General features: G+C 41.4%; 1 protein-coding gene across 12 annotated transcripts in view; it reads left to right on the top strand.

The window, feature by feature from the left end:
• Positions 1-16,601, top strand: part of Tead1 (TEA domain transcription factor 1) — a 240,713-nt gene that overhangs the window by 50,014 nt on the left and 174,098 nt on the right. The window contains exons 1-2 of one of the 12 annotated variants that reach the window (XM_087211641.1): positions 13,365-13,451; positions 15,773-15,856. The exons of 9 other annotated variants lie outside the window; for them this stretch is intronic. The gene's annotated coding sequence lies outside the window, so the exon portion shown is untranslated. Of the gene's footprint in view, positions 1-13,334; positions 13,452-15,487; positions 15,857-16,601 lie in introns of those variants that run through there. 2 more of the 12 variants (XM_087211642.1, XM_004851444.4) reach the window with 2 other exon arrangements.

Below are 16,601 nucleotides of genomic sequence, written 5' to 3'. Positions count from 1 at the left end.
ATTAATGCATGTTGGCACGCCTGTAGTTGTTAATTCATTCTACTGAGTCAGTAATACTCATTTATCACTGATAAAACATTAATTAAGTAGCCACCGTGTACCAGTTACCACTCAGGGCTGCACCAGAGGAATAAACTCTCTCTTGCTTGTGTAGTACTTTATGGTTTACAGAGAGCTCAGTGGGCTTCAGTTTTGAGATCCTTGGGATTGAACAGATTTTAGGGCCACTTGAGGAAATGGAGGCTCCTGGAGATAAAGTCACTTGTCTAAGGGCTGTATTCTTCGCAGGGATGCCAATGGGACTTGAAACTTGATTCCCATTTGACTTTTCCTTTGAACTGTACTTACTTGGCCCTGATGTGGTGAGACAGCAGAGAGGTAGATCTTAAAAGCTTGGTTGAGGACTTGAACTTACATGAGAGAAAGAGAGGTGTGGTGGGTTCTGGAGCAGGGTCAGCCAGGTAGTGCGAAGGAATTAGAGTGTGTAGATGCAGGGAACCTTAAAGGTCATTTAGGAGAAGCTACCCCTGTGGTGTGTGACATGACAGTACCTGCTCCTATACTGCATTCCTAAATGTTTTAATGGATCTCAGTGGCATGGCTCTTTTGACGGGGAGCTCATTGCTGAAAAGACTACTATGTCATGGATAGGCCATTTCCTTATGTAGAGATCAGACCGGGGTGTCATAGACTATTTTCCTGTGAATCCTGATTTTCTTCCCTCTCCTCTAATGGAAACCTAATTCCTCTTCTTACTAGACTATGTAGAATTTTTCCTTTGAAAAATCTAAAACTATTTTTTAACCAGATTTCCAATGTATGTCCATTATGAAAGACTGAAAAAAATAGAGAAGCAAAAGTGAAAAATTACATCATTTCAGTGCTCATAGATAATTAATGTTGGTTAGCTTTGTACCACATACTGTAACCTTCCTGATTGGGTTGTGTATCCTGTCCTGGTCTCCCCACACCCTCACCCCACTGGGGATTGAACCCACAGCTATATCCCAAACCCCCTTTTTAAAAAAATTATTTTTAATAGTCACATGCTACCTGGCCAGGCTGTTTTTAATGCAGCTTTTGAGGTATATGTTGCTTTTTTTTAATGAATCATGTTATTTATGCATATTTTGTCATTTTGGGGGAATAAACAGAATTTTATCAATAAATAATGCAGTTCATAACATAATTTCATGATAGAATGTGTAAATTATTCCCTGTTGTTATATGTCCTGCCTATTTCCTTCCACCTTTTGGCAATTATAAGCCATGCTGTAATAAATATCCTTGTAGGTTAGTCCCTGCCTTATAGTTTACATAAACTATATTTCTGCTTCCTAGTCCTGGGCATGGAGTGATAAAGCCCAAGACTCTAGTAGGAAGCTAACTCTCATGGGTCTCCGAGGTGTTCCCAGCCCAGCTTTGCCATCCCCATCCCTCTTTGGATGTGGCTTCATCTGTGTCCTCTTTGTTCTTTCAAATGCATGCTCATTTTTTTTAAAAATTTTTTTTGCATGCTCATTTTTGACCCTTCACCATTCTTCAGTCTCTGGGACCCAGATTTGAGTTACTTTCCTTACTCAATCCCTCCTTTCTTTCTTTCTTTCTTTTTGGAAATGGGGGTTGAACTTAGGACCTTGTGCTTACCAGAACTTAGGACCTTGTAGCTTGGCATCACTGAGCTGCATCCCCAGCCCAATCCCTCATTTCTTCTTTTTTTTTTTTTTTTGGTACCGGGGATTGAACTCAGGTCCTTGTGCTTGCGCAGCAGGCAACCAATCCCTCATTTCTAATCAGGGTGACCTGATACTGCATTGGTGTTTATAGGAGCCTCCTCATACTGAGTCACTGAGCTTGTGGGTGACCCAATCCCTTAAAACTTTCTCATATGATCTTCTCCATCCTATGCTTGTGAGTTGATTTATTTTTTTCTTAAGTGCATGACTTGACATTTATCCTTATTAAATTTCCACCTTATTAAAGTCAACCGGTCATTATATCCTTTGAGATTGTATCAGGAACAGACTCTATCATCCTTCATAGTCACGATCCCTTCCAACTCCAAGTCCCTGGTAAATTCCAGTGTCAAATGATTCAGTAAATCCCAACGGTCATTTATGTCTCAACCTTCCTTGCTTGTGAGTTATTTGAAGATCGAGACTGTATCCTATTATTTCTCTTTAAAACCCATCCCCTACTTCATTTTGTCAGTCATGTCCTGGTGGGTACCCAGGAAATGTTGCCATGCAAATAATTGTTTTGATTTGACTGTAAGAATTAAGGCTTGGCGGTGAGTATCACAATGAAGAGAAATATAAGGAAGTCCAGGCTCAAGATATTGGTGAGGAGTTCACAGTAAGGAAGGTTGGAGAGACAAAATACTGGTCAGATCTTGGGTAACAGAGGTAGTACAGAGGAATTTATATAATTTTTTATTAGTGTATGTTATATAACGATTAACTTCAAATTGAGGAATTGGTACATAGACTCACTCGATCTTGATAATTTTTATTTTTTATTATAGCAAAGAGGAATTTAAACACTCCTTGAATGGTACTTAGGGTTGAATGGTGTTGAGCTAATTTTTGAGAGGGCTCTTGATGTCTTCCAGAGGGCAGGCAGTGGAGTGTTGCTCAGGACACATGGGTGAATGCCCAAAGCAGTGGAAAACTGAGTTGGGACAAAGTGAATGACAGGGGTGAAGATATTTGCTAGGAGAATTGATGACCAGAGACCAACCTCCTCATGTTTGGCAATTATGTTCGATAGTGACCACAGAGAAGGGTCTTGCCTGTCTCCATTTTCTGAGACGAATAGGTGTAGGGGGATGGGGAATCAGCATTCTGAGTCTCAGGTCCTTTGCCTGTGAAGGAGAGGAATACCATTGTTCTACTCTTCTTGGATTGTGGAACACTGTGAAGACAAGTGTTCAGAGAAGTCCCACACAGCTGCTTGTAGGTGAATGGCAGTGACCTTTGGGATCTGGTGCACCGAGTGCGGTGCGGAGCCCTTGCTTCCCATCCCTGAACAGTTTCTGCTCTCCTGGCTAACCGAGAGGGAAACCTTCCTTGAGGCAGGTTCCCCAGTGGCCTGCTCTGTCCACAGGGAGTTTGAACCTTTCCAGCCTTGCACAGTGGTCTTCTGGGAATTTTACAGCTTCTTCATTGGATGGAATCTTGTCAGATGTGCAGTGCAAGCTTGCAGGTGCCTGAGGTGGATGTATGCTTTATCTCCCTTCTAGTTCCCTCAGCCTTGAGAAGGCCACAGTATATTGCATGTGAATGCATACCTAATGCTTGCTTACTTAAATGACAGACATCTATGTGTGAATGCACATATATACATGTGCATTGTCAGCTACAGTTCTATACAGTATACAGAAACACATAACCACCCACTTGTATCTTTTAAGAAACTGGGAAATCTAAAATCACACTGAAACTAGCTTAGTGTACTTTTTGTGTGTTGATCAAGTATTAATATTCTCTAATTTTTTAGTTTAGTAAAAGAAATTAAAGTATGGAGGTAGGGTAAAAATAACTTAGGCTGATTGTCAGGAATCTGAGGCAGTCCCGAAGAGCAGTAGAACAGGCAGAAATTGAAACCTTTTGTGTGTCTAGCTCAGGACTTTCTCCCCTTCTTTTCCAGTTTAGAAATACTGAGGGCTTCCATGCTGCAGGATGACTATCATCTTTTCCATTCTCCATAGTCAGCCAGGGGATTCTCTTTCCCTCTCCCTTCCTCTCAGTTTCTTTTTGGTTCATTCATTCTGAGTCTTTTCTTAGTCTGCACTGGAAAAGGGGTCACTGCAGGAAGGATTAGAAAAGGAAGCGGAAGAAGCAGAAAAAGAGAAAAGAAAAAATCTTATGCAACTGCTGTGGTTTTAGGCCATTCCTGGTCTCTGCCCTCTCAGAAGGTAGCACAGGGCAAATTGTAGAAACTTTCCAAAAGCAGGAATTGGCATTAACTCCTCTGCTTGAGGCACTGTTCCGTGTTTGTCATTTTGTCACACCCTGTGGAGGAGCACAGAGCTGCATAGTGGTGGAGTGTACATTCAGGCCCAGATCTCTGTCAGGGCCATGTCTTAGCAGATCTCTTGCTGTCCCTGCCAATTTGGCTGCTGCTTTTTCTTTTGCACATAGCATGCACTACACACTGTTCTGGATTCGGGGCTTACAGCTGTGACCAGACAGGTAGATGCTTGACCTTTGCTGACATGCACGTATCCTATGGCCCCAGCATCAGCCACTCTGCTCCCTACATTCTCAGTACATCTTCTGTCACTGCACTTACTGGGATGCATTAGCATTGTCTGTTGATGGATCTGCCTCCCGCTGGACTGAGATCTTTGTGGGAGGAGTCTGTTTGTCACTTATCTTCTTCATCTCTTCAGCACAAAGCTTGGCCTGAAGTTGGCTGCAGGCCTGTTTAAGGCTCATTGAATGCTTGCCTGTGTTTTGTGACACCCAACCAAATTTTGAACAGCCCAGGTGCCTATTACTTCTGTGTTTCAATCAGTCCTCCAGGACTTGGGCACAGGAGACCGTGTTTGATCTTCAGCTAGAGAGGTCTATTGAAGTGAGTAAGGCAGTCCCTCGAGCACTTCAGTGTGAATTGTGAACAAAAATCTCTTAAAATATTAATATGATTGAGATAATTGTTTACTCTGGGAAATAGTTTGCCTCTCAGATCCCTCTCTGTGATTTAGCACATAGTGTCCTCTCTTTTCCTCTCATGTACTATTTATGTCATTCAAAACTGGAATATGTGGACATGTTTATAGCTTTTAAGACCAAAGGCTGTTTTTTCCTGTTGTTTGGTTATTGTCTTACCTGAAACAATTTAGACAGATAGGTTTGCTTGGTATCAGTGTACCTTGAAATAAAGTAAATTTCTTTACAGAAGAAAAATAATGTGAAACATTACTTGCATTTAAGATTTTATATATTTTGTTGAATATAAGAATTACTGTGAAGAGGACAGCAGTGGTTACCCTCTCTATGAAGATGCAATTTAATAATTGGTCTTAATTTATGAAAATTAAGAACTGTATTCTAATTTGTGACTATTCATCATATTCTAAGTGTGTCATATATAGGTAGAATCCTCACAACTTCTGAAATGGTTCTCGAATGTATTAATTAATTTAGGGGTTTTGGGGGGAGGGTTTACTGGGGATTGAACCCAGGACCTTCCCACTGAACTACATCCCCAGCCCTCTTAATTTTTTAAACTTTGAGATGGGGTCTTGCTAATTCGCCCAGTTGCTTGAGCTGGGTTCGAACTTGCAGTGCCCCTGCCTCAGCCTCCCAGAGTGCGTGTGACACCAGGCTTGGCTCAAATTTAGACATTCTTTCCGACTTGAATGTCATATGGAGTGTGATAGACTCTAGCTGGAATCTTAGTTTTTGATTCTTGCCCTTGCACAAATATTGAAGGTAAAGCAGATATTACAAAGACATGCAGGGAATGTGTCATGGAACTTCCCAAATGAATTTTGTTTCTTTTAAAGAAGTCATTATGAGTGTGAAAATACATTTTTTACCTTTAAAGTTTTATGTATAATTTTTTATAAGATATAGTTCTGAAAAATGCCTTTTAAAACAGTTGACCAAAGTTGTTAATAGGCAGTCATAAAGGTACACTGTGTTTTATTTTGTCAGAAGTAGTTGCCACGTTAGAGTAAAAAAATGGTGTTAGAGTGTGCATTCATGAAATGTGGTCAGTAATATTTTATGGAACTAAAAAGCATTTAACTCTTGGGCATTCCATCACTAAATAGGCTGGAGGTCTGCTTATTCTGGTGGACAGGTGAATAGAGTAGAAATAGAACTGAAAGCTACCTGAAAGTCATGTTTCAGCTCTCTTGTTTGCCAGTGAGGAGACTGATGGCTAGGTTGAGGGGAAAAAGGGAATTGCTCAGAGTTATATTACTGTTTGATCTTTGTAAAAGTTAAACTCCTTGGAGTCAGATTGTATGTTTATATATCTGACTCCATAATTTGCAAAACTCCCTCAATAAGGATGTTTATCTAAATAAGTGAAAAACTAGTAAAAATAATCATTATCTATATTAGAAATGCACTTTGGGCTCAGCTCCTTTGTCCCAGATTTGAGATTCCTTTACCTGTTTGAGGACCCGAAACCTCAAGTGCGTGCCAGGAGCTGGCTTACTGAGTGAGGTGCTGGTGCGATCATCTCAGCTCGTTCTGGAAGGGGCCTGTGCTGCATGGCAGGGCTCAAATCTGGATGGGCCTGGTTCATGCATGGCTTTTAATGTCATTCTTACTGTTTGTTTAGTAGTTAAAGAGGGGGCAGAACAAAAGCAGATTCAAAAATTTGTTTCTCTTATATAAAACATAAACCAAGAGTAAACTTGTAGGAGTGTATAGTGGGAGAGTTTTAGGGATGATTAAGTAATTTATACAAAGCAGAAACATGTAGAAGAAGAAATGCTGTGTGTGTACCAGCTGCCTCAAAGAATGGAAAATGGAATCGGCAAAGAAAAGCAATTACCAGCCCAGTACCTTTGGAGCTGACTTCTAATATCGATAAAGATTTAGCGGCTGTAAAGAATGTTTTCTAATTTTAGCTCAAAGAACAGGTGCCTGACAATGGATCAAAGTGCAATTTAAACTTCTGTTTCTGCAAAGAGGAAAATACTCCCTTTGACCTCAAGACAATTTGAAGAGGTGCCTGCCTAAGCCCTCACACTGTGCCTGGCATCCAAGTCTTCACGCCGGTCTCTTAGAAGATGGGCCAGAGCTTTCATTCTGGGGGGGTATAGATTCTGGAAGTCGCCTTGTTCACAAATCCCTTTCTCTCATAGTGGTAGGGACCTCTCTGGGACTCATCTGCAGATGGAGTCTTTCCCTTTCATATTCAGGTTAGTAAATCTTCCTGTTTTCTGAGGGACATTATTGACTGTTCTTACTACCTCTTAAGGTAGCTGGCCACGTTTGTGTAATCTATGGAAACCAGGACAGTACTTAGCTTCACCCTGCCCCGCTGTTCATGTGTCGATTCCCTGTTTGTAAGAGGTGCTAGGTGCTAAGCAAACACCCTAGTGTGCTGCTTTCCTGGCCTGGACATTGGAAAGGCCAACTTACAGCCAGGTGGTTACAAAGGTGTCCTAATTCAAGGCCACACTGCCACACCGTGATGGAACTGTGCAGCGGGGCTGTCCAGAGTGGCAGGGGTATCCTGGAAGGCTCCATGGAAGAGTAGGTGTTTCTGTTGGCATAAGAAGATGCTTGGAAAGATGCATGCCACAGCTGTGTGTGAAGCATCTATCTATAGGTGTTGCATTCTCCAGCACTGAGTTGTGTTTAGAAGGCACTGTAGGCTATGTTTGACCTGGTCTGATTTCTTGGCTTTGAGATGCCACTGTAATCTGTCAGTCTATCTTACCTACCTTTTAATATTATGGTATAGTACATATAAATGTAGCATCTTAACATTTTTAAGTGCACATTTCTCTGACATTAAGTACATTTACATTATTGTACTGCACATGTAAGCATTTCTTCTTTTATCACCCATCCATAGAACTCTTTTCATGTCTAAAACTGAAATTCAGTATATACTTAACCCTCCAGTCCCTGGCAAGGACCATTCTACTTCCTGTCCCTATGAGTGTGATGACTCTCGATTCCTGACATGTCTGGAATCATATAGTGTTTGTCCTTTTATGATCAGCTTATTTTACTTGGCAGTCTCTTTTCAAGATTTATCTATGTTATAGCAAGTGTCAAAATTGCCTTCTTTTTTTAAGGGCGTGTAATATTCAAGGACTTAGTATTTTAACCCCAAGTATGTGTGAAATATTCACCAGCCAACATGTTAATTAGCTCTCTGGTTCCTTTACTGAGCTGTTATTCGCTGTTATTCATGCACCCCGCCCCTCTAAACATCATTCTAGTCACTGGAGATATGAAGAACGCTTGTATCTACTTTCCACCCCAGAGCAGTAGGCTGTATCAGTTATTAAGCAGTATGTATTGGTGAAAGAGCAATATAAAGTTCTGGGAGACTACAGAGGAAACAAACGAATGCTTGGTAGGAGATCCTGGGAAGGCTTCTCCATTGAATTTGCCTCAGAAGTATGTGTCAGAGCTTTATTGGTGGCCAAGGAAAGGAAAGACATTTCAGACAAGAGGAAGAGCGAGCATAGCAATGGCTGGTGGTCTTGGCTCTGTGCACAAGCAGTCTCATGTGGTAGCTATCAGTGTAGACTTGAGTCAGACTGTCTGCATTCCAGTCCTGGCTCTGCCTCTCGTCTCAGTAATGTGGAACAATTTATTTTCTCTTTCTGTCTTAGTTTCCTCATCTCTAAAATGAGAATAATGATAATACTTTTCTCATATTTTTATTATAGAGATTGAACGCTTAGAACATAGCCAGGTACAGAATGTGCACTCTATTATGTTTTCCTGCTAGTATTGTTGCTTCTGTAATGTTTGATGGGAGCATCAAGGCTTTGGTCTATGTAAAGGCTGCAGTGTCTGTGTGTGTGTTTGAAAGTCTGGACTACCCACAGAGTTAGAGATTGGCTGGGTGGGTTCTGGAGAAGGATTCAAATATTCACATATCTCTAGGCTTTTTCTTTTTGTATTTAAGTGCTCAGACATCTCAACCTTATGTCTGAGGTTTACTTGACATTTCTTTAAAAAAACGGAATCATTTCTTTAAAATTGCAAAACCAACAAAAACATAGGGAAAGAGTATGAAACAATCTGTAATGTCACTTTCTTAATATAGTATGTAGCTATTTCCTTTTAAATTTCACTTTATGTAGCTATATGTTGGGCTCACTATAGATTTTGCTTATTTTGTTTATTTATTTTGGTGATGGAGATCGAAGCCAGGGCCTCATGCTTGCTAAGCACACTTTCTGCTGCTGAGCTATCTCTGCAGCTCCTACTTTGCTGTTTTAAAATGTAATACCGGTATTCTTTAAGGTTTCCCTCATCTTTCAGTTTGTTCTTTCTAGTTATTCTTGTAAATGAATGCCCAGTTTTCTTTTACATTTATGTATTTTGATTTTATTAGTCATTCTTTTATTTATAGCATTATAGATGATTCTATAATGCAAACTTTCATGCATATATATGTATGTTTTCCATGGGATTTTGTCTTTTTGGTAAATTTCTAGGGTTAGGATTAGTAGGTCAAAGAATTTAAGTCTTTTGAGGCTCTGAGTAAGTGTGACTAATTGGATCTTCCCATCCCACCACCCCCAGCACCATACTTAAGTCCATTCACATCTGCAGACTGATTATTGTCTTTAAAGGTTTGCTGATTAGGAGGTTTAAGACAATACCTAAGTGTGCTGCTTGTCTCACTCCATATGCTTATTCTCGTGGGAATTTCCATTCACCTCCTTTTCTGGTTGTGTTCCTGGTATCTTCTAATATAAATGTGAATTGTTTAATTATCACAAATGTTAGTTTTGTGTTGGAGAAAAGTGCAGGTGCGGGGAATTCAGAAGAAAGGAAGGAGCTGCCTCCCCATCCCACAGCACTAGGTCTGGCCATTGTGCTGCAGAGCAGCAGAAAGAAGCATGGCTTTTGGCACGTGCCGGCTCCGCGGGGAACACAGTGGCCAGAGACTGGATCTACAGCAGCTTTGCTTGTCGGCTGCTGCTTTTGAGGGCAAAAAAGTGGAGCGGCAACTCTAATGGTGTGCTCACGTCATTCTCAGGCTCTTACCTGCTTCGTGCATCCCACAAACGCCTAATGCAAAGCCCGCCCTTGCAGTGGGGAGTTGGTTTTCTCTCATAGATCAGAGGGGTGGAGTGGGTCTTTCCTGATGTCCTTCTCCTCCTCTGGTCCTCTCCACAGCATTCCTGTTAAGGTCTCAGAGCTATGCTTTGATTATGTCCAGTGACCGGAGGTTTACTACTTCACAAATACAGTTAGACCTTGATCTCAACGGGAGATAGACCTGGATTTGAATTTTAGTTTGACCACTTGACTAATGGGATGGGTTTAGACAAATACAGTCATGTGTTTAAACTTAATTTTCTTTTCCTGCATAATGGAGATAGTAATATCTTTATCGCATTAATTGTGATGAAGATGAATAAAATAAGAAAAGTAAAGTTCTAGAGTCAAAAAAAGTTGAACTCTTAGAGATAGAGAGTAGAAGGGTGATTACCAGTGGTGGAGGTAGATTGTACAGGGTGTGTATTAGCCAAAGGGCACAAAGTTTTAGTTAGAGGAATAAGTTCTGCTATCTGTTGTACAACTTGGTGAATAGAGTTTAAAATAGTGTGTATTTCAAAATAACTAAAAGAAAAGATTTTAAAATGTTTTCACCACAAAGAAATGACCAGTATTTGAGATGAAGTATATGTTAATTAGCTTCATTCATGATTCTACAATGTATAAATGTATTGAAACATCATAATGTACCCTATTTATATCATTATTCAAAAATGAAAATAAAACTTCCCCTGGGTGTGGTGGTGCATGGCTGTAATCTCAGCACTTGGAAGGCTGAGGCAGGAGGATCACCTGTGAATTTCAGGCCAGCTTGGGTTACATAGTGAGTTTAAGACCAGCCTGAACTACATAGCGAGACTCTGTCTCAAAAAACCTACATCAATCAATTACTCAGTCAATCAATCTGTCTTCCAAAAATGTAAGTCCTAGGCCCCGTGCCTCATATTCAGGGTTGAATAAATGTCAGCTGTGAGTATTAGTTTCATTTATAGCCACAAAGTAGTTCCTTAAACTTTTGCTGTTATATTTGCTTTCATGAACCCAACATGTCTTTTGCTCTGTCAGTTGGAACCTTACTGATTTGGCACAGAATCTGGATCTTGCTTCTAGCTCCCATGGTGGCTTCAGATCTGGAGTAGATTCTTCCGGAGATGAGGGTGGGAACTCTTTGAGCTCTTTGCAGCTGGGGCTGTGACTCCCTGCGTGCCTGGACAGTGCTGTGATGAGCCCACTTTCTCCATTTTCAAAGTCTGATTGTACAGCCCCCTGTTTGTCCCTCTTCTCTTTCTTGGCTGATTTTCCTGCCTTGGCACCCCTAGCAGAGGATGGATAAAAGCATTTAGAGGGAATGAAACTGTCCACGTAGTAGCTATCTGTGCCTTCCACAGAAAATAACGGTGCTCAGCCAAGAGAGCTCATGGTAGAGATGGTGTTTGTAGGTGTGTGGCAGTGTACCCAGCCCAGGGAAGCACTCAGTGAACACTGCTTGTTACAGATCACAGGGACGTGGATATTAGAGTGGTCCAGGCGTAAGTAGGCTCCACCTGACTTTTTTTTGGTACCAGGGATTGAACTCTGGTTCTTGCGCCTGCAAGGCAGGCGGTGTCCACCTGACTTTTTAACATTTGATTATTTTTTTGCTTTAGATTGCTGAGAATATAGGTGATGGTCTCAGAGTTCCTCAGAGTCGCCTGGGATTTAAGCAGATAGCTTTCATCCTTGGTGTGACAGGGCCATCGGTATTTTGTGCTATGTTCTTAATTCTTAGGATTGTAAAGTTCATCTTTTTGTCTAATCCACTTCTCTGTGATATGTAGAATAAATTAAGGGAAATGGTCTCCTATAAAGCATCTTGGCAAATGCTTCCTAGTAATTATCATTTTAAGTTTTAAAGATAAAATATTAGGGAGTTGGACGAATGTAAGAAGCAATGTTGAAGGGATGGTAATTAAGATTTTTCACAGAGGTCTCTGAAGATTGGTTGGTTTGGAAAACAACCTTTTTTTTGTTGTGTGTGTGTGTGTGTGTGTGTGTGTGCGCGCGCGCACAGTCTTGGTGATTTCCCTAACCCTAACCTAGGGCCTTCACACTGAGCTACATCCCCAGCCCTTTTTATTTTTTTATTTTGAGACAGGGTCTTGCTAAGTAACCAAGTTGTCTAGGCTTGGGCTTGAACTCATGAGCCTTCTGTCTCAGCCTTCCAGAGTGCTGGATTATACACATGTATCAACATTGCCTGGCTTAAAAAGCAGCTTGAGTTAAAAATTGCCAGTGGACAGGGGAGATACTTAAAATATTTAACATCCATCCGGGAAGGGTATTGACATAACAGATATTACTAGAGGCTGTAGGTGTGTGTGCCAGACATTCGCCATGATCCTGTGGAATAGTGGAGGGACCTCAGAAACTAGGAGAGAGTGGGCATTCAGAGGACTTGGAACATTGCCCCTGGCCTGCACTTGTGGAAGTGGTCAGGGGTGTTGATAGGCTCCTCGATTGTCTTTTTTTTTGTTTTAAATCCTCAGGTGCTTGGAAAATGTCACATTAGAATTTGGGCTACTTGGAAATCACTGAAACCTGCTCACTCATTCAGAAAATGCTTAATGTGAATAAGTGTGAGAAGCATACAGACATTGTCTTGCTGGAGTCCCCAGTCTATACCAGTAGACTTCAAATTGTTCCTATCCTAAGATTTAGGAATCTGTCCTTAGGACATGATTATGTTTGCTACAGTAGGAATAAGTTGGGCAAAATCCAAATGCCCAACTATGAAGAAATAAATGATAGTATATCCACAACCTGGAATACTATATATCTCTTAAAATTATGGATACAAAGAATTTTTCAGGACTCTGAAAAATGCCAAGTGTGAAGTGGTAGGTGTGCAATAAACCCTCCCAACCCCAGGAAGAATGACAAGTTATCAGTGCAAGAAAACACATAAAATACCTGGTTAGGGCTGATTGTTATTTGAGGAGATACAAATAACATTTATTTTCTTCTGTATATGTTTGTCTGTGTTCCTCATGTTGTGATCTATGAATATTAACTTTATTACTCTTTTTTTTTTTTTTTTTTTTTTGCGGTACTGGGGATCAAACTCAGGACCTTGCACTTTTGAGGCAGGCACAGTGGCACTGAGCTAAATACCTGGCCTCAGAATATTAACTTTATAATGAGAGGTATTCTACAAAAATATATATATATATATTTTGGTACCAGGGATTGAACTAGGGTCCTTGCGCTTGCAAGGCAGGCGGCAGAACCACTGAGCTAAATCCCCAGACCTCTACAAATATATTTTAACAACCCACTTAAAGACTTTAAAAATTACTGAAGTTTGTGGTCAAATATGTTGAATTTAAACTTTGAGAAAAAATGGAGGCTGCGTTTGTTACAGGTAAAGGAAGCTGCCAGCTTCGGGGGATAAAAATAAGAGCCCAGGTCAGACTCCTCCCCATGCTGCCTGTTCGCCCCAGTCCTGCTCCCAGACAGCAGAGAGGCCCCATGGCCTTGTTGAAAGGCTCCACTTGGCTCCTTATTAATGTCGCTCTCCGGCTCTGCTGGCTAACCTTGTCAGAAGGTTACCCACAGCTCTCCAGGGCTCAGCTAATTTTAAACCTGGTGGGCCAGTGCAGTGGTATCGCGCTGCAGAGACACGAGCAGCTCCCTGGGAGCCACGGCTGGGAAAGATGAGTCAAGTCCACAGTTTTTTCTCATCCTTGTGTAAGTGACCAGGCACGCTGAACAAGCAAAGAGAGCTGGGATAATAATGAGAGCTTTTATGGTAAAAATCCAAGATTATTAAAGATCTTTTAGCAAAGTCAATGCTGGTTGATAATTGCCCTGTGTGATGTGCCCTGCATGAAGTGTGTTAATTCTGGCCACACAAGGAATATAGCAAGGTGGATAAGATCCTATGAATTTCATTATTTCTGTGGTATTGTTCTAAATTTACAGGACTCAAACACTGCTGGCCATAGGGTCCTCTGTGAAGTTTTTTGTTGATTTGATTGTGAGAGGGCTCTTTCTTAAAAGCTTAAAAAAATAAACTATGCACACACAAGTCTGGATGTCTGCTGCTGGTCTGGCTGCCACTAAAATTGTCATTGTAAAGCCTTTCTTCAGCATTTGCAGTGGATAGATTTTTGTTCATAATACCACTGTGCCTTAGAATACGTGTCACCTTGATATTTTAAAGTGAAATGAATCAGTAATTAAAATAGTGTGATATTGGAACCTTTTCCCCATCAAAATTAACTTTAAAAACTTAGAGAATCTATTTTTCCTACTTAGATTTTTTTTCTGCCTGCCTTTTAGGGCCCTGAGGTTGGAATCTGAGGTGCCTGGTAGTTGGTTCAGTCCTCACCTGCCAGGGAGGGCGTTCAGAGCTTTTTTTGCACCTACAAGATTACAATGGGAAACTTAATACACTGGGTGGATGGGGTTTACCTGCCTAGCCTGTAGAAGGGCATCTTTTCTTGTAGCTGGGTCTGTACCCACCCACTTATAAAACAGTTTCTAGGAGCACATTAAAGAGGCCTCCTCGTGCATGGAGTAAACCAAGATGAAAGAACAGAGGATGGAGAATCAATAACCTGCTAACTCCTTACAGTGATTGAAGTTAACTTTATTTGCAATATCCAGGCTAGGCCAGACCACATCAAGCTGGTAGCGTTCCTCCAGGAGGGGAGCACAGAAGTGAACTTGGATTTTGTTTTAGGAAAATCAACAGCGAATAAATGCTTTTTATTAGCCTTTGCTTTCTTGAAGTTTTACCTGTTGTATAGTAAACCTAACTAGCTCTGTCATGTTTGGATTTAGTTTTGAGAAAATTAAAGTGAGTAGTAGCAGGAATCTGTAGAGTGGGAATTCCTGTTAAAACTGTCTTTGACCCAAATGTAACATTTCTGTACAGTGTTAAAGTGAGTAAGCTAAAGAAAACCCCATCTCTGGCTTGCCCTAAAACAATTTTTTTAAAAGGCACATTCAAAGAAGTTTAGGGTAAATATAAGATATTCTGTTGGATATTGTGTGGATGAGTTATTGCAGGGCCTATAATGGTGATGTGAAGAGCATAGTTATGAATTTAAAGTACATTTCTTAAAACCCAGGCCATCATTGACTCCTCTTCAAATGCCTTTTTTCTTCTCAGGGCCTCTCTTTGTCACCTCCTGGACACTTCCCTCCTGCACTTAGCACCGGGTGTAGGCAGGCCCTCTGTTATTTTTGTGGTAACCTGACACTTGCCCAAAGCAGCCCCTAGGCCCCTGAGGGTGAACTGGCCCAGAGCTGCTCAGGCAGCTTCCTGCTGCAGCTCCCTTCCCAGGCTGAGCAGCTGCTGAGGCAGTACTGGGGCAGCACCAGCCATCAGGAGACCTCAGAATGTGATTCAGCATGTGGCAGGCCCTACCCCGAGTGGGGGCCAGCCTGAGAATCAGGAAGAACGGAATGGATTGTTGAGGCGAGGGCACAGCTAGTTAGGGTTTTTGGAAGCCAGAAGAATATTTTGAAGCCAGTGAGCTTGTTTTACTGTATGCGTCTTGTCTAGGCTATGCCCAAGGCAGCCCCTGTAATTGCTTAGATGTGGACAAATTTTGTAAGAGTTGTTAAAATTGTGTATTTTATATTCAGATAAATCAAATGGTTATTTATTGAGCTGTGCTAGCGTTGGGGTGGGGTGCAGAAATGGATGGGACAGAGTCCTTGCCTTCTAAAAATTGGTGGTATAGCAGAAGAGGACAGATATTTAAATAGTAACTATTAGTTATCATTATATGCATTTGTTCAGCAATTACTTGAGAACCTGCAGTGTGTCAGGCACATACCTGAGCATTGAGCTAAAATAATGTATATTGTGATTCTTAATATTTTGCCTGCATCATCTCATTGAATGTTTACAACAGGTAGGCAAAATTATTAGATCCAATTTTGGGTAAAAGGAAACTGAAGCACAGTTAATAAGTGGGGAAGTTAAAAGTCATATTCTTTAGAGTTCTAAAACCGAATGTACTCTTGATGAATTTACTCTTCACTGGATTCTCCAGACACACTGTGATCTCCGAAGCTGTAGGAGTGCTGACCAAGGACAACATTCAGCAGATACTTTGAGCATTCCAACGACCTGTCAGGTACTGGGAGATGTTAAACATAGAAATGCTAAGGAGCATACAGATGATCTGGGAAATAGTAACTTAAGAGAAATTAGAATGAAATGTACTGAAGACATTGTTGAAAGTGTGTTTAACGTGCTTTAAGGACTCCAAAGTGACCTCCCTGGGAAAAGTCTGCTAAGGCCTTAGAGGGCAAGCTGGTGGCTTTAGCCTTGAAAAAATCAGACATTCACTAAACAGACTCCCAGTAAGAGGCGACACATCTGAGCAGAGGACCCAGGCACCTGGAGGGGTTAAGCCGCAGCCTGCTTTGTCCCAACACTTGGGAAGTGCTCACAGGGCTGGAATGTAGGTTTCCTGGACTAGCGGCTGGAGAAGCATCCTGAGGTCAGGTGTGAAGGGCCGTTGGTGCATTTGAGTACTGATGAATAAATTCCTGCATGATAAACTCCTGTTTGCATTTTAAGAAAACTTCTCTGGCTGCAGGCTAGGACAGAGAGATATGCTAAAACTATGTCTCCTGGGAATTCCAATTCAGTGCTAATAGCATCAAAGCTGGGAATCTTTTTTTTTTTGGGACGGGATCGAACTTGGGACCTTGGGCTTGCAAGGCAGGAGCCAGAACCACTGAGCTAAATCCGCAGCAAAGCTGGGAATCTTAAACGTTGAAGATACCATCATATCCCCTCATGTCACCTAGCCCTGGGGAGCTTGGTGGAGCCATGCTACTGGCAGTGTGATGGTGGGAGAGGGCAGGGCACAG

Source organism: Heterocephalus glaber, unplaced genomic scaffold (assembly GCF_053883595.1).
Source record: "Heterocephalus glaber isolate CG9 unplaced genomic scaffold, H.glaber_assembly_v1.0 deba00001428, whole genome shotgun sequence".
In the NCBI taxonomy this organism is placed as follows: Eukaryota; Metazoa; Chordata; class Mammalia; order Rodentia; family Bathyergidae; genus Heterocephalus; species Heterocephalus glaber.
This window is presented reverse-complemented; position numbering and strand designations above follow the sequence as displayed.